This window comes from Alosa alosa, chromosome 24, assembly GCF_017589495.1.
Source record: "Alosa alosa isolate M-15738 ecotype Scorff River chromosome 24, AALO_Geno_1.1, whole genome shotgun sequence".
NCBI classification, from domain to species: Eukaryota; Metazoa; Chordata; class Actinopteri; order Clupeiformes; family Clupeidae; genus Alosa; species Alosa alosa.
The window spans coordinates 2,074,604-2,096,605 of NC_063212.1; the positions used below are offsets into that span (position 1 = coordinate 2,074,604).

The following is a 22,002-nucleotide window of genomic DNA, read 5'->3' on the forward strand; positions in this document are numbered from 1 at the left end:
GGGAATTGTAGCCTATAACATTAGCTGAGTCACATACTATTTGGCCATAAGCCATTTATCATCTACATGTAGGCCTACATCACGAAACCAAACTAGTGTAACAAAGCACCTTAACAGGGGGAATTAATTGGGCATGAATCATTGTGCTGAACTCTATTTGTCAATGAGCAGAGACACACTCGACATTCAAACTATTGATAAAATGTGCACTATGGAAACTGGTCTGTAGGCTAACATTGGACACAAATGACAATGATTCGCCATATCCTGACTCAGAAAAAAACATTTTCTTGCTTACTTTGCCACAAACTCAGCCATGAAATCATAGGTCAACTTGCAGATAGACATTGTTTTCATTTCGGGCGAGCCCACTAGTCTGTGACATGGAGGTGCGCAAATAGTTTTTAATTGCCTATTCGACTTCAAAAAGCTTTGTTCACCCGATGCCAGTCACTGATCGCAATTTAAAAGTTCGGGAAGGTTCGTTCAATCTTTTTAAGTTTTAAGTGCTGTAGCCTAGGCCTATCTGTCCCCTTTTTAATTATATCTTGAGCCTATTATGAGGTAGCCTACAGTGCGTTATGTCCTGGGATTCGGACGTGCTCCAAAAGAAAAAAAACTTTGGGATAGATTTTTATAGATGGTTGTGAGGAGCAATATGAGAAAGAAATTGGATGATCATTGATTGTTGTTTTGGGACGTTAAGCCTTTTCCATATGTGTCAGTGAAGGAGATAGAAGAAACGTCAGGTAGCCTAATCCATAGTTCAAAGTTCATAGGCCTTATATGACTTCATTCTAAATTTTGTAAATGTTCTTAGTGATTATGAGGAACAATATGAGAGAAATTTGGTGATCACTGATCGTTGTTTTAGGACATTAGGCCTAAGCCACGTTAAGCTTTTTGTTTAGGCTACAATAGGGGTTAATGAAGAATAAACGCTTATGTCATCTTTGGCCAGGTGCAAGGCCCATCAGATGCGAGGCCCTGGTCCCATGAATACAAAAGTTGGGTCCCTAAATGATAATCAATTTTCCTCTGGTGACCTAGAGGGCTGAAATGTGGTCAGTTCAGAGATGCTTGTAATCCGGCAGAAAGAAAAAACAATATTCTAGCCTCTGTAACTCTGTGTCAGTACATCACACAGTTATTTTGACTGTTTCCTACGAAAACTTAGCCTCGTGAGACCATCCTAATCTTGCGAGCCTCAGGTTTCCACTCGCAGATCAGTCTGGCATCTTTTCGATAGAGAAAATTTGGAGCAGTTTACCAAACGAACGGCCAATCAGCATTGGTTTTGAGGTGGGTTTAGGTGTGACGCAACTAACAACATGACGGCATCCACAGATGAGATGAGCATATCGCGCAAGTTTTATTCAAATTAGAAAGTATTCTTGGGGAAGCTGTGAAGCTATGAGTCTCAGCCATGCAGCTGGGAGGAATGAACGACACAGACATCCTCCACTGCTGATTCCAGTTCATAATGGAGGAATATACTTTCTTCAGAAGTGTAGGGCCTACCGTGAAAACTTGATGGGAATTGTTGTTGATTAGGTTCATATCACATACAAATGGTTAGTTAAAAAATTTAACTTAATTGTATGTTAAACGAAGGCATTAGAAGAACACTTTGTTCATCTAATTGGTTGATTTGGCCCGTCGATAACCAACATATGTGGTGATAGACAGATGGTTTATCCAATCAGCTAACCAGTTTTTCCGCCCCTTCCCAAAAGTTTTCCAACGGAAAGTTCCCAGATGGACATGCAGAGCAAATGCGAAGCATCCATCTGGCGGAGTCAGGTTAATGAAAACTACAGGTTCTCAGCTTTCTATAGAGGTCAAACATTTGATAGTAGGCCCCAAAAGAGGTGGGAACAATGCCCTTGTACAGGCACAGTGCAATTTCAGGCAAAATACCAACTGCCCTCCCTACCAGCTCCTCCAACCCCAGCACGAATAATAGATTAACCAAACGTGACAGTACAACCAATCCTTGCAATACTGGGTTGTCTTTCCAAACTCATTCCATTATAAAGCCCTGAAACATCAAGAGTTGAGCAAAGATAACTCCCCTACCAACCTGGTCTTCAGGCATTCTCTAGAAACATCCAGCACTTTAAAAGCCCAAGACCTGGCCACATCCACACAAAATGTTTGGATTAACCAAACCCCCAAAACCAAAGACATTTATGATGAATATTGGCAATCTAAAACACAATCCCAAAGCAAAATGCAATGCTATTTGACCCTAAACAGAAAATATGCACTTGCACATTACCTAACAAAAATAAAAGAAACAAATTTGAGAAGCATACTACAGACTCAGTGAACACCGCTTAGCCTAAGAAACAGGAAGACACAAAAAGAGATGGCTTCCAAAAGATGAGCGTCTATGCCAGCAGTGCAGAGATGATGTTGTCGAAACTGAATTACACTTTTTAACAAAATGGCCAAAATTCGAATCAATTCGCAATAAATACTTCCCAAAATTGAAGAAAAAATGTCTGATTTCTATGACCTACCTTACCCGAATAAAATACTGTATTGGCAGAAGACACAGACAGTTGTATTACTGCTGCCCAATATGTCCTTGCCTGTCACCAGCTGAGAGACACAGTGATTTCTGTATGCATGTACATGTGACACACACACACACACAACCCCCCCACCACCACCACCACCACACACACAAACATGCACGCACCCCTCTCTCACAGCCCCACACAAATACACTACAGTTTCCTCATGTTGTATGTACCATACCTGAATTTTCTGCGCAATCCATTTGGTATATATGCCCTGATTTATTGTATGTCTGTAAGTTTGTTGCCTGTTTTGAACACACACACAGACACAGACCCCCAAAAAAAAAAAAAAAAACTGTTATTTGTACATGTACTCCTACTTCTTGTATATACCTGTATAATTGCTTAGATCCTGATACTGTACATTTATGTCATATTTGTCATGCCAATAAAGCACCATTTGAAATTGAATTGAAAGAAAGAGAGAGAGAGAGATACAATTTACAGAGACCAGAGATAGAAAACAAACACTTGTTGATTCAACTCATTGCGAAATGACAAATCAATGACAGTGAGCAAAGCTAATCCCTGTGGCTTTGGGAGGAGAGAAGAGAGAGAAGGTTGTGTGTGTGTGTCTCTGTGTGTGTGTGTGTGTGTGTCTGTGTGTGTGTGTGTGTGTCTCTGTGTGTGTGTCTGTGTGTGTGTGTGTGTGGTGGCTGGGAGGGGAGGGGTGAGGTGGGGGGGTCGTGTTAGAGCCGGGAGCCTCCTGGTGGTCTGATATGGAATGCCCCCCCCTCCCGACACACCCACGTTTTGTAACATGTGTTGTCCAGCAAAGGTTACCAGACCCTTTTAATAGCCTGTTTAAATGTCACAGATAGTGATTAATATATGTTTGTTGTGGTCATATGCTTTTGACGGCATTTCAGTGAAATACCAAACCTGAGCATTTAAAAAATCACAAGCATTTAAAAAATCCAATTCAATTGAACTTTATTTATTCACAAAGCACCAATAACAATTTAAATTGTCCCAAGGCACACGAGCCCCAAGCCCGAAACCCCTTCCAATATTTCAATATTGTGGTGTCCTTCATGATTTGGTCTTGATCTTGGTGTACAAAGCTGGAAAAAATGAGCATTTTAGTTAAAAAGAGGGGAATATGGGCAAGAATCAGATCAAAGAAAAAGAGAGAGGCTGAGAGGTTCTGAGTGAGAGAGAGGAGAGAGAGAGAGAGAGAGAGAGAGAGAGAGATGGAATGTAATCAACCAGGACAGACTTTCAATGAGGCTGAGGGTTTGTGTAATGAGCATCCTGAAGCAGTTCAATTACGGTAGTGTTTTTTCTGGGGGTTAAATAAATGCACAGGCATTTTCTATCGGTCTCCTCAGTGGCCTGAGCTCAGAGTGAGAGTGAGACATGGTCCCCTTTCAGCCAGTTATCACTTGACGGTCATTGTGTGTGCTGTGTGTGTGTGTGTGTAAAGGTTTTCAACCAGATAAGGACTCAAGGGTTGTGTGTATGTGTGTGTAGGTTTTCAGCTAGGCAGAAAAGATGTGAAACCATTTGTGTGTGTGTGTGTGTGTGTGTGTGTGTGTGTGTGTTTTGTGTGTGCGCGCTACAAAACACCAACACAGAATGTGTGTGTGTGTGTGTGTGTGTGAGAGAGAGAGAGAGGGGGAGGAAAGAGAGAATGTGTGATATTCTCACCCATTATGCTTTTGGGAATCTATCCTTTTCTCCATCATTACTTCAGAGATTACCAAGGGCCCACTTTCTCTCTCTGCCTCTCTCTCTCCATTACTCTCTCCATCACTCCCTCTCTACCCCCCTATGTGTTCTCTCTCTCTCTCTCTCTCTCTCTCTCTCCTCTTCGCTACAGTCATTTACTAAAATCACTGCTGTGTCTCTGCTCCAGTGGGGGATGGAAGTCATCAGGGCTTCACAGCACACTGGAGTGAGCAGTGGTACACCTCGCCCATTAGAGCCTCAGCAGATCTCTCCTCCGCAGGGCCACCCAGTCACACTGCTCATCAGCCATGTACACCTGCAGGACATGGGACACTAGCCATCACGGAGCTAGACATAAGATTTATGCCTTATGTCTTGGCACAGGAAGATGAGCTGTGACTCTGTGACTCTCTGGCCTCTAACTGGAAAATTCAAATAGTGAACAGTCTTTAGCAGTGGCAATCACACAGTGAGAACAGGCTGTAATACCAATAAACCAATATTTGCTAATATACTGGCAGAGCGCAGGATGCAATGAAGCAAAAATGGGGTGAGTACTCATGAGCTTTTTAACATCTTCTAGAAGAGGAACATGGGGCGGATTAATAAATGAGATCTGCTCTATGTGTTTTAGAAATTAAAGGAATTCATTCATAGAGAACTTCTTCCTGTGTGTGCAAACACACCCAAAAATTACCAAAATGATTTTGACTAGAAATCAAATCAGCTTTAGTTCATGTGCATTAACTTCATGATTTAGCATTGCCTGCCACAATGTAAGTCATACAAATTGGAGCCCTGTCTTTACAGTAAACCTAATAATAATAATAATAAAAGCATTCCTTTTCTGTGGTCACATCCAAATCAGATAGTATTCAGATAGTATTAACTGGTACACTTAATAGGTTTATTCACTGTATCAAAGAGTAACAAGTTTGTAGCAGCACAGCTGTTACATGTACACTGAAGACAATGAGGCCTTGACTGGAGCTAAGAATGGTTTGTATATCAAATCTATCATGGGCAGATTTACCCCATCCAGCAGGTCTCAGGTCAGCTCTTTGCCTCTGATGAAAATTTAGGCAAATTGGCAAAGTTTTGTAAAAGCACTCAGTATTACAATGTAACAACTATATGTAGGTACCCACAAATACATAATGCAAGTACAATGATAGTACCTGATAGTACATGTTGTTACACAGGTTGTACCACTGTACCTAATTAGGTAGGTACACTGTAACAGCGACACATTAAAATAAAGTGTTACCGATATTTATAATAAATAATTCATCAAGACAAAAAGGCTTCCTTCCTAATCCTGCCAGTGCCTTTGAGGAGGTCTGCTCCTCTCTCTCTCTCTCTCTCTCTCTCCCTCTCTCTCTCTCTCGCACTTTCTCTCTGTTTCTCTCACACACCGATTTACACGTTTCCTCTCAGAACTCAGAACTTCCTTTTTAAGTTTGCTACTTTTGTGGCATTTTAAAAGTGGCAAAGAGTCTGTTGGGTCTGTTCAGCCATGACTTTATCGGCCTGAGTAGTGCTGTCTGAGTAGTGCTGTCTGAGTAGTGCTGTCTGTCTGTTTTCTTCACTGGCTGCTTCGAGAGGATAAGCTGAAGCGAATTTGCTGCTCTGCTACTTTCTATCCTTGGTGTCTCTACTCTTGGGGCAAGTGTGTGTGTGTGTGTGTGTGTGTGTGTGTGTGTGTGTGTGTGTGTGTGTGTGTGTGTGTGTGTGTGTGTGTGTGTGTGTGTGTGTGTGTGTGTGTGTGTGTGTGTGTGTGCGCGCATACAGCACTTCTGGGAGCCTACTGATGAAAAGGTCAATTGATTGGTTTTACGGAACAGACCATGAGCAGTCAATTTTTATAACATCGGAAGATGAGTCATTGACCTGCCTGGAGACGCCTGGCATGAATATGAGGCCTGAAATGTGTGTCCCCAGGAAATGTCAAAAATTTGAGCAGGTTATGTTATAGAACCACAAAGAGGAAATCCCAAGAAATAAATCCAGAAAGCTCCTGTGATCCGCCTTTTTCATGAATTTTTCTGTTTTGTGTCTCTTCAGATTTTCCGTCTTTTATTTGTTTGTCTTCTCTCTAGCTCGTGTCACCACGCTCTCCTTATCTTTCTCCTTGTCTCCTCACAAATATGGCTGGAAGTCAACTCCAATTGTTTCAAGCGGTACACAAGGGATCCACCGCAACTAAATGGAAAAACTGAAACCATGACATTCTGTCGTGAAATCCCATTCCCGACACCACTGCCCCCACCACTGCCCACCACTGCCCCCACCACTGCCCACCACTGTTCAGCTGCCCTTGCCACTGCCCGCCACAGCAGATCATTACACACTGTTTAATATGCCCGCTCTGTGAGACGCATGTCAATGCAGTCAGGAGGAGCTCTCTGGTCATATCTCACACGCGAAGGAGATCAGGGAGAGGGGGACCATACGGTCATTAAAACGTTAAAATCTAACTGTCCTCTCCATAGGAGTGTCCATTGGTATGTATGAAATAATGAACTGATAGGTGCATATGATCAATTCATGAAGGTGCATATGTAACTAGAAATCATGTATTAACATGAACGTTCATGACGACTATGTGGTATTAACTTATTACTACATTAATTACACTGTAATAACATAACATTTGCAATAATGATGCCATATATTGAGATGAAAAATGTTTTGCATTGTTGAGTTATAAGCTCATCGCTGTTTTACGTTTGTTGAAACTGCAGAGCAGAGGAGGTTAGATCATCACCATGATCATCATTATTCTATTATTACTAAAAACTGATAAATCAATAAAAACACATTATGAAACAAAGCATTAGAAACATACCATAATGAAATGTATAACTGATATTGAAAAACTATTTAAAATGTACAAAGAATGCTACAGGGTAGAACATACAGACCGCAGAACAAAAATAATCCAGGGAGGCAGCAAACAGCACAGGCTGAGTCAAAGACCTCAAACCTATTGAAGTGATAACCGAAATACTGGTGATGTAACATTTATTCCCTGTGCCTTGCCAACACACACACACACACACACACACCACCCACTCACACTCAGACACACACCAACACACACACACACACACACACACACACACACACACACCCCCACACACACCACCCACTCACACACACACACACACACACACACAGACACACACACACACACAAACACACACAGACACAGACACACACACCCACACACACCACCCACTCCACCCACTCCAGTCTCCTCCGCATCCTTGAAAGAATGTTTGCCGCTCTGATCGTTGCCATTGAGAGGAACGGAGGCTCTGTGACTGCTGAGGTCACACCTCCATCTCTTGGCGTCTGCCACGGACCCTGAGCCAGAGCGGGCTGCGTGCGCGTCCACGTGCGCCAGCTTGGCCAACCGAGGCGGAGGCTCTGGCCAAGCGCTTGGCACCTGTGCCTACTGTTGGCACAGCGGGCTTGTAGCGGAGAATAGGGAGGGAGGTAGCACTCTGACGTTCCTTGAGGCACTGTGTGTGTGTGTGGGTGTGTGTGTGTGTGTGTGTGTGTGTGTGTGTGTGTGAGAGAGAGAGAGATACATGTATGGGAATATATTGGCTATGTTAACATGTGAGGGAGATGACCATGTGTTTGTCCAGGCATGGTCCATATGTATGTTTGAGCATAGGCATGTACAGATATCAGCACACAGATCCTGCCTACGGCTACTCTCTCAACAGACACATCACAAATGAACTCACATCTTGTACATATTCTCAAAGAAAAAAAAAGGCCGCGCTGCATAAGTATCATCTGTGAGATGAGTCAGAAGGAATGAGTTGAAATGAACAGATCGAACAGCGAGGCACGTACTGTAGCAAGCTGAGATGATGTACACATTACATTACCAAATCTGCTAATCGCTAAGCAAGTCAAGCATAGAAACAAACACCATCTTCCCCTGTTTGTTGTGTCATGTACAATAACTCAGCCCATGAAAACAACACAGCACAGTCTTTTCCTGCTGGATGAAAACCACCAAGGCAGCAGATCACCTCCACCTGCCTGCCGTTAGGAATACAATTCAGCAGCAGTCATCCGTGAATTGCTACAAGGATCCACCCTCTGCACTGGACGCGGATCCGATTGCTCGAGTTTGTCTTTGAGGTGTTTATTTAATTAATTTCCATTCAGTTCAATGTGATTCGGCTCCATTTGGTCTGATACACGGCAAACCTCTGGCTCTCCCTCCCTGATCTGTTTCTCATCATAATGTCAGCTGGTGATCCCCCCCCCCACCCCTCTCTGTCTGTCTCTCTGCCAGTGTGGTTTGCGATGCTGTCATGAAGACCTTAATTAGCTCATTAATTCAGAATTAAAAGTTAATTAGTGGAGTTTTAACTGACTTTTTCTGTCTCTCATCTCACTGTGAGAAGTTACAATTTGCAAGCCAGATGAGGATTGCAATGGCTGCACGGTGTCAGATATACTCTGTTATCTGCCAGTCAAACGGAGAGATCACCATGTGCTTTGGAGTGCTTGTTAATAGTGTGTTACTGTCAAGGTATTGACTTTTGATAAACCCCAGTTGTGTCATTGAGACGTTTACCGACATGGAGTTTTTATCATGGGTATTGAAATACAACATCAACACTCAACACCCCACCATGTTTGTTGATAGCGTGTTACTGTCAAATGATTGAATTTGTTTATTCCCTAAGTTAGGCTCTCACAGGAGAGTCTCTACAGTGAACAGGGGAGGAGGACATAGAAAAGCAGACAAATGGTGAGTGGTTTTGGCTGTGGGTGTTTTGTTAACTCTAGGTAATGAGTCGTAATGTGGCATTAGGGTTGTGACAGTAACGAACAGCCAGGATGATTCACACAGCTTTCTCTGGACAGGGAGAATGCAATGCACAAAGCCCTTGACTTTCTGGGTGAGACAGATATTGAATGGAAATACTGTGCACTGGTAGTGTTGTGGCGATCCTCTCTCTCTGTGTGTGTGTGTGTGTGTGTGTGTGTGTGCATGCGTGCGTGCGTGCGTGCGCGCGTGTATATGTGTGTGTGTATGTGTGTCTACGCATGCACGCACGCACGTGTGTGTCTCTGCAAATCCGTGTGTGCATGTGTGTGAAGCACAGTCACAACAGCATATGATCATGCATGTATGAAATAACCTTGTATCGGTTACCGGGACTCCTGCCTGACATTCAGCCAGGGACAAAATGAGTGACTGCTATATATGCAGTTACAAAAGCGACAGAAAAAGTGCAATTCCCTCTCTGAAATGAATATGATTTAGTACGTATTACTTTACACAACCAAATGTTTTAACACACTGAATACAGCTTTCCCTGAAAACTACGCACAAATGGCATTTGGATAATTTTATTAGTCATCTGTTTTTCTGGTATTGCCTGGTATTGCCATAGAATTTATTTTGAATGAGACATTTTAACTTAATCTAAACAACATGAAAAAGCCCGAGGTAGGATCAAAAACTATCTCTAGGGTAAAATAATAACAAAAAAATCCTTACCATATGTTATCAGTAGTTCCAGAAGGACAAGTCCAGTTGTATTGAGGAAGTGATGAGAAGGAACAGGTTTGCCTTCAGTGAGAGTGGATGGAGGATGAGAAGGAGGAGAGGAGCGATGGCATCCTTTTATGTTCTCTCTCTCCTCTTCTCTCTCCCTGTGATCCTCCCATCCCCAGCAGACGTGCGGCGGACTCCTCTGCTGTGCTGCATGCGCTCTCCCTCTCCCTCCGTTTCTCTGTCTCCCCTCCTTCACTGCTTTCTCTCTCTCTCTCTCCTGTCCTTCTCTCTCTTTCTCTGTGGTCTATCTGACTCTGCCGCTCTCTTTCTCTGTTTGTGACTTGCAACACTCTTTATCTCAGAAGCGCTGCTGTCGTGCGCTGCGTCTCACTCCCTCGCTCAACCACTCATGGATGCAGCTCTCTCTCTTCCTCTCTCTCTCTCTCTCTCTCTCCCTCTCTCTCTCAAAGTCTCTCTCCCTCCTCTCCCTGTCTCCTTCTCTCATCCTCCTCTGGTGTCTCTGCCTGTCTTTTCTCCTCTTAATTGATTTTGATCTTGATTACTTTGCATCTGAGCATCCCCCTCCTGAGGAATGATAGATTACCCCCTACTGTGTGAGGTGCAGCACATCACAAAGGCTCTCTCTCTCTCTCTCCTCTCTCTCATTCTCTCCCTCTCTCTCTCTGCCCCTCTGTCTTTTCTCTGTCCCTCTCTACTCACTCTCTGATTACCTCTGTACCCCCCCCTCTCTCTGAGATTGTCACACAAAGAATGTTTGATCTCTCCCCTTTTCCAATCTTGCTCTCTGCCTTGTTCTTTTTCTCTTGTCCTCTTAAACCCTCTGTACAATACTCGTTCTACAACACACTGCCTCTATCCCCCCTCTCTTTTTCTCCTTCTTTCTCTATCTTTCTCTTAACACACTCTCTCTCTCTCTCTCTCTCTCTCTGTCTGTCTCTCTCTTTCTTTCTCCCCATCCGTGCTGCACCTGCTGTCCAACTCGTGGAAGTCCAACTCCTCTGCCTCCTGGACGGGTGTTTTTAAATGCTGTGCCAACCCTTCTATCCCATAGTTTGCCTCCTGGGTAATCAAACAAATTCACTCAGTTTCTCTGTGTGATGGCAATAAATTATAGCTCATTACAAGATGAAGCGCCACAGTGAGAACATGTTTATGATGCACATGTGATCCTGATTGAAATGAAAATCCCCTTCCTCCGTCCTTCCTCCTTGAGTTGCTTTCACACATGTGCCATGAATTATTCATTTCACACGCAAGGCATAACGATTTTATTTGTCATCTGATTGGATCAGAGAAAAGCCTCTATTTACACTGTCAAATTTGACTGCATTTGAATTTAATCTGTCTTCAGAAGTTTCTAAAGTATTCAAAAGGTGTTGTGTTGATAAAAGTTGATAGATATATTAATATGTTTATCTAAAATTGCAAATGAAAGCCAGGGATATTGAAATCATTTCTCTCTTACATAAGATTAAAAAGCATTCTGTGTGCTGTCAAGATTAGCTGCTGTCACTTTTAATATCTTCTTAAGGCAAGACTTCAGTTGGCCTTTAAAAAGTTGTATTCATATGTAAGTATTGGTTGAAGTGGTTCAAGTTGGAATGTTGTGTGTAAAATCGCATACTAAGAAGCTCAAGAGGAATTTGAAATCAGTGTGAATCATCTGTGCTCCTTTCAAACACTTCAATCTGACGACTGAAGCACACATGTGAAGTGTTAATGGAATTCTGCCAGAGCCATTTGAGTAGGACCAGGTGTACCAGAAGCCCAAGTCCCCACTGGTCACATCTATTTTTCACAACTTTATGATGCAGGACATGGGCAGGAACCTTGGACCCTTCCACATGCACTGCACATGTGTGTGTGTGTGTGTGTGTGTGTGTGTGTGTGTGTGTGCAAGTGTGTGCGTGCAAGTGTGTGCGCGCGTGTATGTGTGTGTGTGTGTGTGTGTGTGTGTGTGTGTGTGTGTGTCTGTGTGTGTGTGTGTGTGTGTGTGTATGTGTGGAGGTGTATGTGTTGATATGTGTGAGAGAGACACTACGTGGACGACTTTTAAGTGCGTTGAGTGAGCTCCACTGGAAAGCAGTTCTCACAGCTGGGGTGCGTGATGTAGGGGGCTTTTGTGTTGATAAGAATCCAGAGAAGAGAGATTATCAGTTCCACCCTCTCTCTCTCTCGTTCTCTCTCTTCCTCTGACGGACAGGAACAGGAGGTTCCAGGACTTTGGTTCGGTCGAAAGCTCATCAAAGACTGTTCTTGCATTTGTGGGTGTGTGAGAGAGATGGGAAAAGATACAAAGAAGGAGGGTGTGTGTGAGAGAGATAACAAGAGATGGAAGGAAAGAGAGAAGAAAAGAGACTGAGAGAAAGTCAGAGAGCATTCAGTACCAGTGGAGGAGGAAGTAAGTTAATGGATGAGAGAGATAGAGAGGGAGAGAGAACATAAACCTGCATAGCAAGGCTTGTGATCATCTCATAAAGGGTGAACTCTGGAAGCATCATTATCAATTCTGAAGAGCTTGTACCCAACTCTTCCCACTATTTCAACTGTAACTTCATCCATGACATGTTCCTAGGATTTTATCAGTTACCGTCTTAAAGGAACACACCAACATTTTTAGGAAATTAACCGGTGCAGCAGTTTCAATGTTATGCTATCTGTGCCTAGCTGCCCTTGCAACTCGTTGAGTTTAGTATGTTTTATGTTAACCTTTTCATTACAGCTTTTTAAGGGCCATACACACAAGGCACACTTTGGAACAATTTAACTTTTTGTCCGGTGCAGCAGTTTCAATGTTATGCTATCTGTGCCTAGCTGCCCTTGCAACTCGTTGAGTTTAGCATGTTTTTATGTTAACCTTTTTCATTACAGCTTTTCCACACACAAGGCACACTGGCTTGCCCCTCACTTCAACCAAAAATGGAGCCCTTTGACCATTTCTCTTCAAACACTCAACACTCCACAGCCACCTTTCTTTTCTTTACAGTCACCATGCTAGCTACCTGTCAGCGATGACACCCTTGCATGTGTGTGAAAAGCAGCTTGTTCTGTGTGAAACATAGTAGGAAGTGAACATGCTTATTGAATATCTTTTGAGTCAGTTTCTTTAGTTTCGGGCAAAAATATTGCTGATCGGCGATTGGGAAGTGTATGTCGTGAAAGTGAAAATATGATATTAGAAAGGAAAACAAAAGTTAAGGTTACTTTTGACATAGCGCAATGAATAAAACCGATACTCTGAATACTGATTCAGCTGTCTCTAAAAGTTTCTCAAATTGACACATTTAACCTAATCTTCAGTTTCTCTAATTGCTGCATTTAACTGTGATTTGGATTACACCTGCTTTTAACAGGCGCAAATTCTTTTACCGCAAAACAGACGTGTCTGTGTTTGCGCGATACTCAAACTTTCCCCTGACCCTCCTATGAATGCATATGCATGACACGGAAAAGCGCAAATAGCCATTCTCAGCTCCCGCAACAGGCAGTGTGCGGCCTGTTATGCCATGTTTTTACGTGCATGTTGCAAATCAAATACGCCTGCATTGGGTGCAAAAACGTTAGTACATCTGGCCCTCTGTGTCAAGTCAAACTGGAGAAAACACAGTTGCAGAGACAAAACCACAAACATTTGTGCACAGCCAATGGTAGTGTTGTGAAGTATGTGTGTGAGAGTGAGTGTGCTTGTTGATTTTTTGTTTTGTTTTGTGTTTTTGAGCTAGTTTTTTTTTTATTGAGTATTGGCCAATTTGCCCCAGATGGGCCGATCCACCATATGTCGCATGGGCCAGATGTTCTCCACCCCTGGTCTAAGCCCTAGTTCTCTGGAAGTTATTTCAGAGCAAAGAGCCACAAGGAAGTTTAAGAGTGTTCTGTCACCAGAGGACCATCATCTGCATAACATGATTGTAAAAAGTGGCAGGAGTCAACGGCTCCTTTTACTCAGATGCTCCACAGACAGATGTAGGTGATCCATTGTTCCTTGCAATCAGATTTGCTAACAACAACTGCTGACTAATAGTATCTGACTCAACAGCCAGCATTGTTATGATTCTTATTGGTTTGACATTGTATTATTGTATTTTATTGCTGTATTGGCTGATTGCTGATAGCAATATGACACTTTGCCAGAGGTGGCATAGTTAGTATTGGATATTGCATATTGCTCATCATTTTGGACACCTGTGTCATCTTATCAGTGATGTTGTCTTGTTGTTCTCTTGTTGCTGTCTTGTTGTTGAATGTTGTCGATGGTAGCAGATTAGATTTTGAGATGAATTAAAATTAATCCATGCAGATACACAGAAGATACCATCTCCACAGCACTGCACACAGCTCTCACCCACCTGGAGAAGAATGTCAGAATACAGTTTGTTGAATACAGTTCTGCATGTGACACCATAGTCCCCTCCAGACTCAACACCAACCCGTGGTCTCAACCCCAGCCTGTACAGCTGGAGCCTAGACTTGCTGTAAAGACAACGTCGTGCAGATGGTGAGATTCACGTTATCACGTTTGTGGACGAAACCCCAGCCTGATGGCAGGATGGTCTACAGGACAGAGGACAACAGTCTGCTACCGTCTAGCAAAAGGTATTGCATCCCCTCCCCACCACACTCACACACACACACACACACACACACACACACACACACACACTGCTACAACTATCAGCACAACATAACATTAGCACTATTTAATACTATTTATGGTTGCAAGAGTAGCCGAAACATAACATTTTTAAACTCCTCCTTATACCCCTTTAAAGAAGTGTAACAAAAAGTGAATGTTGAATGAATGCTGAATTTTGATTATCCACAATTACTGCACATCAAATATCATTATCATCATGGGCAGGCAACTTTGCAATAATGCCATGGTCTTTCTTTTTTATGCGTTTATCAAATGGTTACTTTGAATTAATGCTGAATGGTGTTTTGTCTCAGGAGCAATAAATGTGGGCACTTCTCCGCCTCAGCCCAGTAATGTGATTCGGCTGCACTGTGCCGCCTGCACTGATAAAGTTGTGCCCAGGGGAGGGGTGGTGGCGGTGAGACAGAGAGGCAGGTTGCCAGGTGGGTGAGACAGACGCCAAGGTGAAACGAGGTAAGCGAGAAGGGAGACAAACTCAAAGGAGCACCGAGTAACGACAGAGGCAGACTACAGTGTCAGAGCTCTAAGCTGGGGCTTCTGGGAATCAGGCTGTGAGCACACAAAGAAATATGTGAATCCAGCACAAGCACAGGGTCACAGTGACAACTGTTTCAGAGCAGAAGAATGGAGTGGGTTAGCAGCAAAATAATATGTTGGGACTATCAAGGCATGCTTAAACCAATGGGAAGATGGGGCTTGATTGTTTATGCACAATTAAGTGGAGTTTAACGCATGAACAATTAAGTGGAGAAATGATGACATTTTCCCACGTTTTATATTATATTATTTTATATTTTATTGTCTTTCACTGATAAGTCTCTTATTTGTCGGAAATCTTATTTGTTTGAAATCAACAGTAATTAACATCAACCTAATAAATGTTTGGCAGACAGCACCGCACTGATTGCTCTTCCATCATGTTTGAAGGTAAATCAAATCAGGGGATTAGTTTGTCGATACCAAAACAAAACCTAATTTAATTTAGAAACCTGGCAACATACCAATTAGTGGATCTGTTTGCTCAAAACTTTTAGTAGGTTAGAGATGACTGAATGACTATAACTTCTACTTCTTTATCAAGAGGCTGGTCAGAAGCAAATGAAAAACATTGCTTTTCCTAGTCTCCTAAACCTAAAAACACAAAAAACACAGCTTTAGTCATTTCTCCCTAGTTTGTGCAGAATATCTGAGATCTCAGTGTTGATCCTGGAGCTCCTATCACCTCCTCACTCCCCATACACACTGCTCCAGAGGGAGCTCAAACCACATCTCCTCACCAGGCAACAATCTTGGCTGTTCTAGAGGAACCAGCAGATTATTGGCATATTCCAGCAACTACAGTATGAGTTTGCGGTTGGCATTAGAACATGGGCACTGGCTCACTCGAGCCCTCCGGGCCTGGCGCTCCTCTGCAAAGGATCCTCACTCTGCCAGCCTGAGCCGGCCCCTGAGCCCACTGGCACCTGGACGGGATGCATTGCAGATGTATGTGTGTGTGTGTGTGTGTGTGTTATTGTGTTCACGGAGGCCTTAGATGTGTGCATCAGTAAGGTTTGGTACATTGTGAAGGCTGTATCTGTCCAGTTCCACCTGCGGAGGGGGGGGCAGGTGAGGGATTATGGAGGTGTGTGTGCAAGTGGTCAAAACACCTTGAGGCACATAAGCTGCCACTGTTTTTTTCTATCAGCGCTCTCTCGCTTTCTCTCTCTGTCTGCCCATTGGGTGTCTTCAGCCTGGCAGCCCCAAACCTAAAGTGCTGCAGGCTACAGTCTCAGAGTATTTTTGATTTGAATTCCTATTTTGAAAAGTGGGTTCAGGCATAGGTCTGTTACTAGTGGGTGAGGAAGTATTCCTGTCCACGTCAGTGTGCTTGTATGGCTGTGATACATACCTATGAGCTGTAACCAGCTTTCATTTATGTCCAGTAATTTAATATTGGACCACATTTTTTGTGTGTAGCCTTTAAATTAGCCCCCTTTAAGCACTTCTGTGAAGATAGAGATCTGAAATGAGCACTTTCCTGTTCAAAGGTTTGCTGTCGAGGCGGTTAGCAAACATCCCTACTTTAAAGGTTGTATCAGCGATTGCGGGGTAACGTCACTTCTGTTGATGTTCAAACAAAACAGAGAGCTAGTTCGCTACTCCCTCCCCCTCCCTCCCATGCAATTCAAACTCTCCTAAACGCACATCTTGTCGGTTATTGGTTGGAACACTTTATTTTGCCTTTGAGTGGTTGCCAACACTTGGTAGCAATTGTTTTTGTGTACAGATCCTAAAGAGACAGCCTGCTTATGGGGCAAGCAGATAGCGGATTGTTAGGAAAGATTAGATGAATGTGATCATTTATGTTTGAGCTTTTTTTGGGCCTGAAATCGCTGATACAACCTTTAACACTTGAAGTATTTAAATTATCCCTCTGTTCTATCTGTGCAAACACAGTGCACTTGAAAGTAGGCAGTTACAGGCACACAGTCATAATGACTTAACACTATACAACACTCTCCACTTCAATAAGTAAATGAATAGGTCAAGTTAAAAGGTAAAGTTTGTATAGCATATTGGATAAGATAATATAAAACAGTATAAGACTCAATGTGCATCATTATAAGAAGCTAAGGTACAATTTGGTGTCCCTGTGCTTGGATTGAGCCTTTTCAAGTGCACTAATCTGTAGCTATGCATGAGGCACCCTAGTACTTCATTCACCTAGGATAAGTAGACCTCTCCTTTTCAGCTCTTCAACACTCCCTGTTAACCACAACTGGGATGGCTGTAAGTGTTGTTCCAAAGATATGCAGGGTTGTCATGTTTGGACTTTGTTGTTTACTCTGAATTATTGCCTAGTTATAATGTCTGATTTTGGATCTTAGTTTTCTGGCTTCTATGCCTGGACAAATTTAGCCTGCATCTGGACTACTGAATAAATCTGCATTTCTCCCTCCACTTTCTTCTCTCTTCACCTCCTCCTCCTCACCACCTCCTCCTCCTCATCGCCTCCTCTTCCAGTGGCACTGCTCCCAAAACGTGGGGCGGCCTCCTCAGTCCCTCAAAATGCCTCAATGCTAATGTTACTTTCGTAGCATTAATAAAGTTGCACAGGAGGAAATGCAGTTAATATAGCTCAGTTAGTGCACAACCCCCAGGACATGTCTTATGCCCAAGGGCAGCCACTCTGTGTTGGAACCCATCTCACACAAAAGCCTCTGCTAAAGGAATACATATAAGTAGCTTTATGAAGGACAGCAAACCTTACCTAACCTGTATTTAACTCAAAATAGTCTTGCACTTGCTGTGTGAAGTGTTTTTATTTGTTCACTGACACAGGGCTTGAGCGGATACACATCTCGTTCCGGGGGTAATTAAAAGGGCCAGTGTAATGCAGGACTCTTCCTTTATATGTCATCCTCTTCTCCCCCCATGCATCTTCCTGTTGCTGTTGAAAGAACACATTGCCGAAGACTACTTGAGTCTGGTTTCCCCAGCAACAAGATGGCCATTTAAAATACATTTGGTGCGTAGTCGTGTGTGCATGTATGTATGTGCGTGTCTGTGGGTGTCTTTGTGTTTAGGTCTTGGTCTATGTATGCGTAATTGTGTGTGTGTGTGTGTGTGTGTGTGTGTGTGTGTGTGTGTGATGTGTGCATGTGTTTGTATATCTGTGTGTGTATTCATGTGTATGACTGTATTCCAGCCCTCAGATCAGGCCAGTATATTTGTCAGTACTCTTTGTTGAGTGTTGGGCCACATTTGAATCATCCCACAAAGGCCACGAGCCGATCAAGGGCTCTTTAAATGTGATCAGCCCAGCGGAACTATTTGCCTGGCCCGATGCCACCTGACTGAAAAGTGTCAATGATATTACGGATCACTTCTCCGGGGACAAAAAATCCATCTGAATGGACTTCAGAGACTTTGGGGTCGTGATGAGAGAAAGCGGGAATGGGTGGATTCTCTGATAGGATTTAGTATTATTTACGTTTTTCCCCCTTTCTTTATTTCTTTAATTCTGTAAAAACCTCTCACATATCTATTGTACCACACACACACACACACACACACACACACACACACACACACACACACACACAAAGCTGCACAATGTTCAATCCCCTTGCAGTTGTTCACTTTGAGGATGCCATTTCCCTTTTACGCGCCCACAGACCCATTGGGCATCCCATAATGTTTCCTGAGGCTCCGGCCTCTTCAGCTCAGCGTGCCTCTGTGTCCTTGCAGGTGTTACTTCTCCCGGATGGCCATTTGATCCTCCACTGAGGTCCAGGGGGAGAAGACATGTGCGAGTCTATACTGTGCAGCCTGTTGAAGACTGACAAAGGGAGACTTTAAATCAAATAAAACATCATTTTTCATTTTCATCTTTCTCTCATTCATTCATTAATTCACCCACTCTCTATAACTATGTGTCTCCTCATTCTTTCATTACTTGTGGAGGCTTTCATTGTTCACCTCCAACTTTTGATTGATTCTCTGTTTCTGAATTTTTTACTGTCTGTCTGGCCACCTACTCATTTCCCCGTCTTTCTCACCCCCCTCTTTTTTACACACACTGCACCTGAAAAAGATTACTTTGCCAACCCCTCTTTCATTATAAAACCTCTATTCTTTGGTTAGGTGGTTTCACGTGGCATGATTTCAGTATAAGTGTGTTTCTCCAAGAGAGCCAATGTCCTGTGGGTTCCATGTTTCATAACTCTTGGGTTCAATCTACCTTTCTATTCGCTGTTTTTTTTTTTTTTTGAGATGTGAAGGCTAGGCAAAAGAGTCAAGTCCAGCCAGGGTCGGACTGGGAACAAAATTCAGCCCTGGCAAATTTCTCCTGGACCGGCCCACTACTGGACCGACGACCCCCCACACACACACACACACAAGCCCACTGATACCAAAATCCCCCCGATTCCCCCCCATAAATAACAAACACACAGTATCATGCTGTAGCGACACTTCATAAACTGAACCCAAACATTTAGATTTGGACCTATAGGTTATTATAATCACAATAACACGGGTGTCCGGGGGGGTCTCTCTGGGATTATTTTTTTTTAATTCTGTTTGCTAATCACACCATTTTAAAGTGATTTGAGAGGGACAGGATTCAGGGATAGGCTACTAAAGACAGGCTCATCTTCTGTCTGTCTCACTTCATGTTACCCCATGCATTAAACCACATGTCACTGCTTGACTAAATGAAAAATATAGGCTACTGAACATGCATGGAGATCGTCATAGTTGACAGAAATTACGATTTGTGCCAACAGGTTGTAGAAACACAACCACAGCCTTTAGGCCTATTTGGTGCAAATCTTCTCTTTACTTTGGTTAGTCAGCGATTCACATTAACTGTAGGCTATCACCAAAAGTGTATACTGAATGGTTTTGCCCAAGTTTGTGTGCCGTCATCACATTTTGCAAAATTAGGCTACCTTCGTTAGCCTACTAATCTACCAGTAGATACTTTTTACATGCATCGACTCGCGATTGATTGTGCACAGGCCCGGATCTAGGCTGCTCAGATTGGGGGGGCAAATAGAAATTTGGGGTGGGCACAATGAATACCCCCTCCCCCCCTTAGTTTCACCTACAAATGCCTTACTTTTCACCTTAAAACCCGTATCTAATAGCAAACATGACATATTACATAGAACTGTTAATCATAGACCTGATTTTAATATTCACAGATATCTAGGCTATATTTAACATTTATTTTCTATGTGGCCTGTTATGAAATCATGTTTTGAACAATTAAAGCACAGTTCAGCTTTAAGAAACTCAAATAGTCTACATGAATGCTTAGCATTTTGTCATCATTAAGGCTACTTTGACAAACTCTTAGTCAGCTGATTTTAATATTTACAGATATCTAGGCGATATTTGTAACATTTATTTTGTATTTGGCCTGGTTATGAAATCATGTATTGGACAATTTAAACACACTCTGAAACCTGAAGCCCAAAGTTGGAGACATGCAGACATTGCTGCAAATGTAAAACCGGATTACTCTGGAATGGCTAACGGTACAGGGGAATGCTTTACACCTTTTTATTCGGTAAGGTCTGCTGTTTCTTCTAATATATGGTTTGTCATGTGTTCGGGAAAGATTCGTGAAGTATTCCAACAAGATGAATGGGTAGGGAGATGGGCACAGAATGTAACATGATAAATTAAAGTTACTTTTCTCGCATACCGTTTACCACAACTTGCGGCCAACATCGTTTAAAAGCTGAGAAAAAGCTCTTTCGTGTGATGTGATACATGTAATGTCTTTGTGAAGAGTAGGCTATCGGAGTAGGCTATTTCAGCAAAGAATGGGTGAATTTGGACGCACTTCCTTTCTTGCCGTGCGCTGTCACATTCTCTACTGCGTAAAAGACATAGGCTAAATTAATTTGCGTTGTGAATGCTAAGCTTAATCAGGCCATAGGCTAAATAAAAATCGCTAGTCGGATGCAAAGCAGAATATAGAAAGAAATGGGCACCAAAGCCACAGTGGCCTGTGAACCTCCGATGGGACAGGGAAGGGACATCACGGCCAACGCAAGGGGCAACGACGTGGCCGCCGTAAAATTCCCACCCTGCTTATAACACAGTTAAGGAATGACCAATGTTAACTGGCTAGATCACCTTAGAAAGCTAACATGCACATTAGCTAAAAACAAACCTTATTCAAACGAGAATAATCCAAAAAAGGTCTTTATTTAAACCAGCAACAAGAATCTATATTACATCTAGTGGCCTATAACCTTTATGGAAATATAGCTAAGCCCTCGCTACTGAAGTATGAAACAGCAAGTGATGCACTCAGTGTGGAATGGTAGGGGAACGCGTCTGCTGCTCAGGTAGCTTATTTATACTATCCAACCAGCAAATCAGCATGCTAGCACCCTCGAAATTCAGACGGGACGAATTAGAAAAGTGTGATTGGCAGATTCAATAGCTGTCAATTAAAATTGACCAATTAGGTGGGGCAGAAGAAATATTTGGAGGGGCATTGCCCCTCCCAGCCCTATTCTAGATCCGGCCATGATTGTGCATCTAATGTAACACTCGTGGAGAGACTTCCACTTTCCAAGTTTCACTTTCACTGTCGTTGTGAGCTAAAAGGCTACTATACTTTGAAGTTCCTTTTGAGTCCAAACATGAATAGTTTTTCTTTAACCTGTGCTACACTTTTCCACCAAGTTGTGCGAAAATTGTAGGCTACCCGGAGTTTTTTTTTATGTTGACAGACAAACCGCACTACAGTAGCCTACATGGTGCAGTAAATGGAAGCTCTTAGCGTGCAACTAACGTCTATAAAAACAATATATTTATGGAATAAAACTACCCAGATAGCAAGCAGAGGTTGGCCCAACGTTGGTAATGGTTGGCAGCAAGTTGGAATTCAGCGTTGGGCCAACACTGACCCAACGTCAGCTGCCCAACCAATTGCAATTTGATATTATTGGTTGGGCAGCTGACGTTGGGTCAGTGTTGGCCCAACGTTGGAATTACACCTGTTTTAACAGACCCTTACAAAA

The 22,002-nt window shown here is 42.9% G+C and overlaps 1 protein-coding gene across 1 annotated transcript in view; it reads right to left on the bottom strand.

Annotated features, from left to right (window-relative positions):
* Positions 1-10,243, bottom strand: part of sstr1b (somatostatin receptor 1b) — a 28,983-nt gene extending 18,740 nt beyond the window's left edge. The window contains 1 exon segment of the mRNA XM_048236864.1: positions 9,799-10,243. The gene's annotated coding sequence lies outside the window, so the exon portion shown is untranslated.
* Between the last annotated feature and the right edge of the window lie 11,759 nt (positions 10,244-22,002).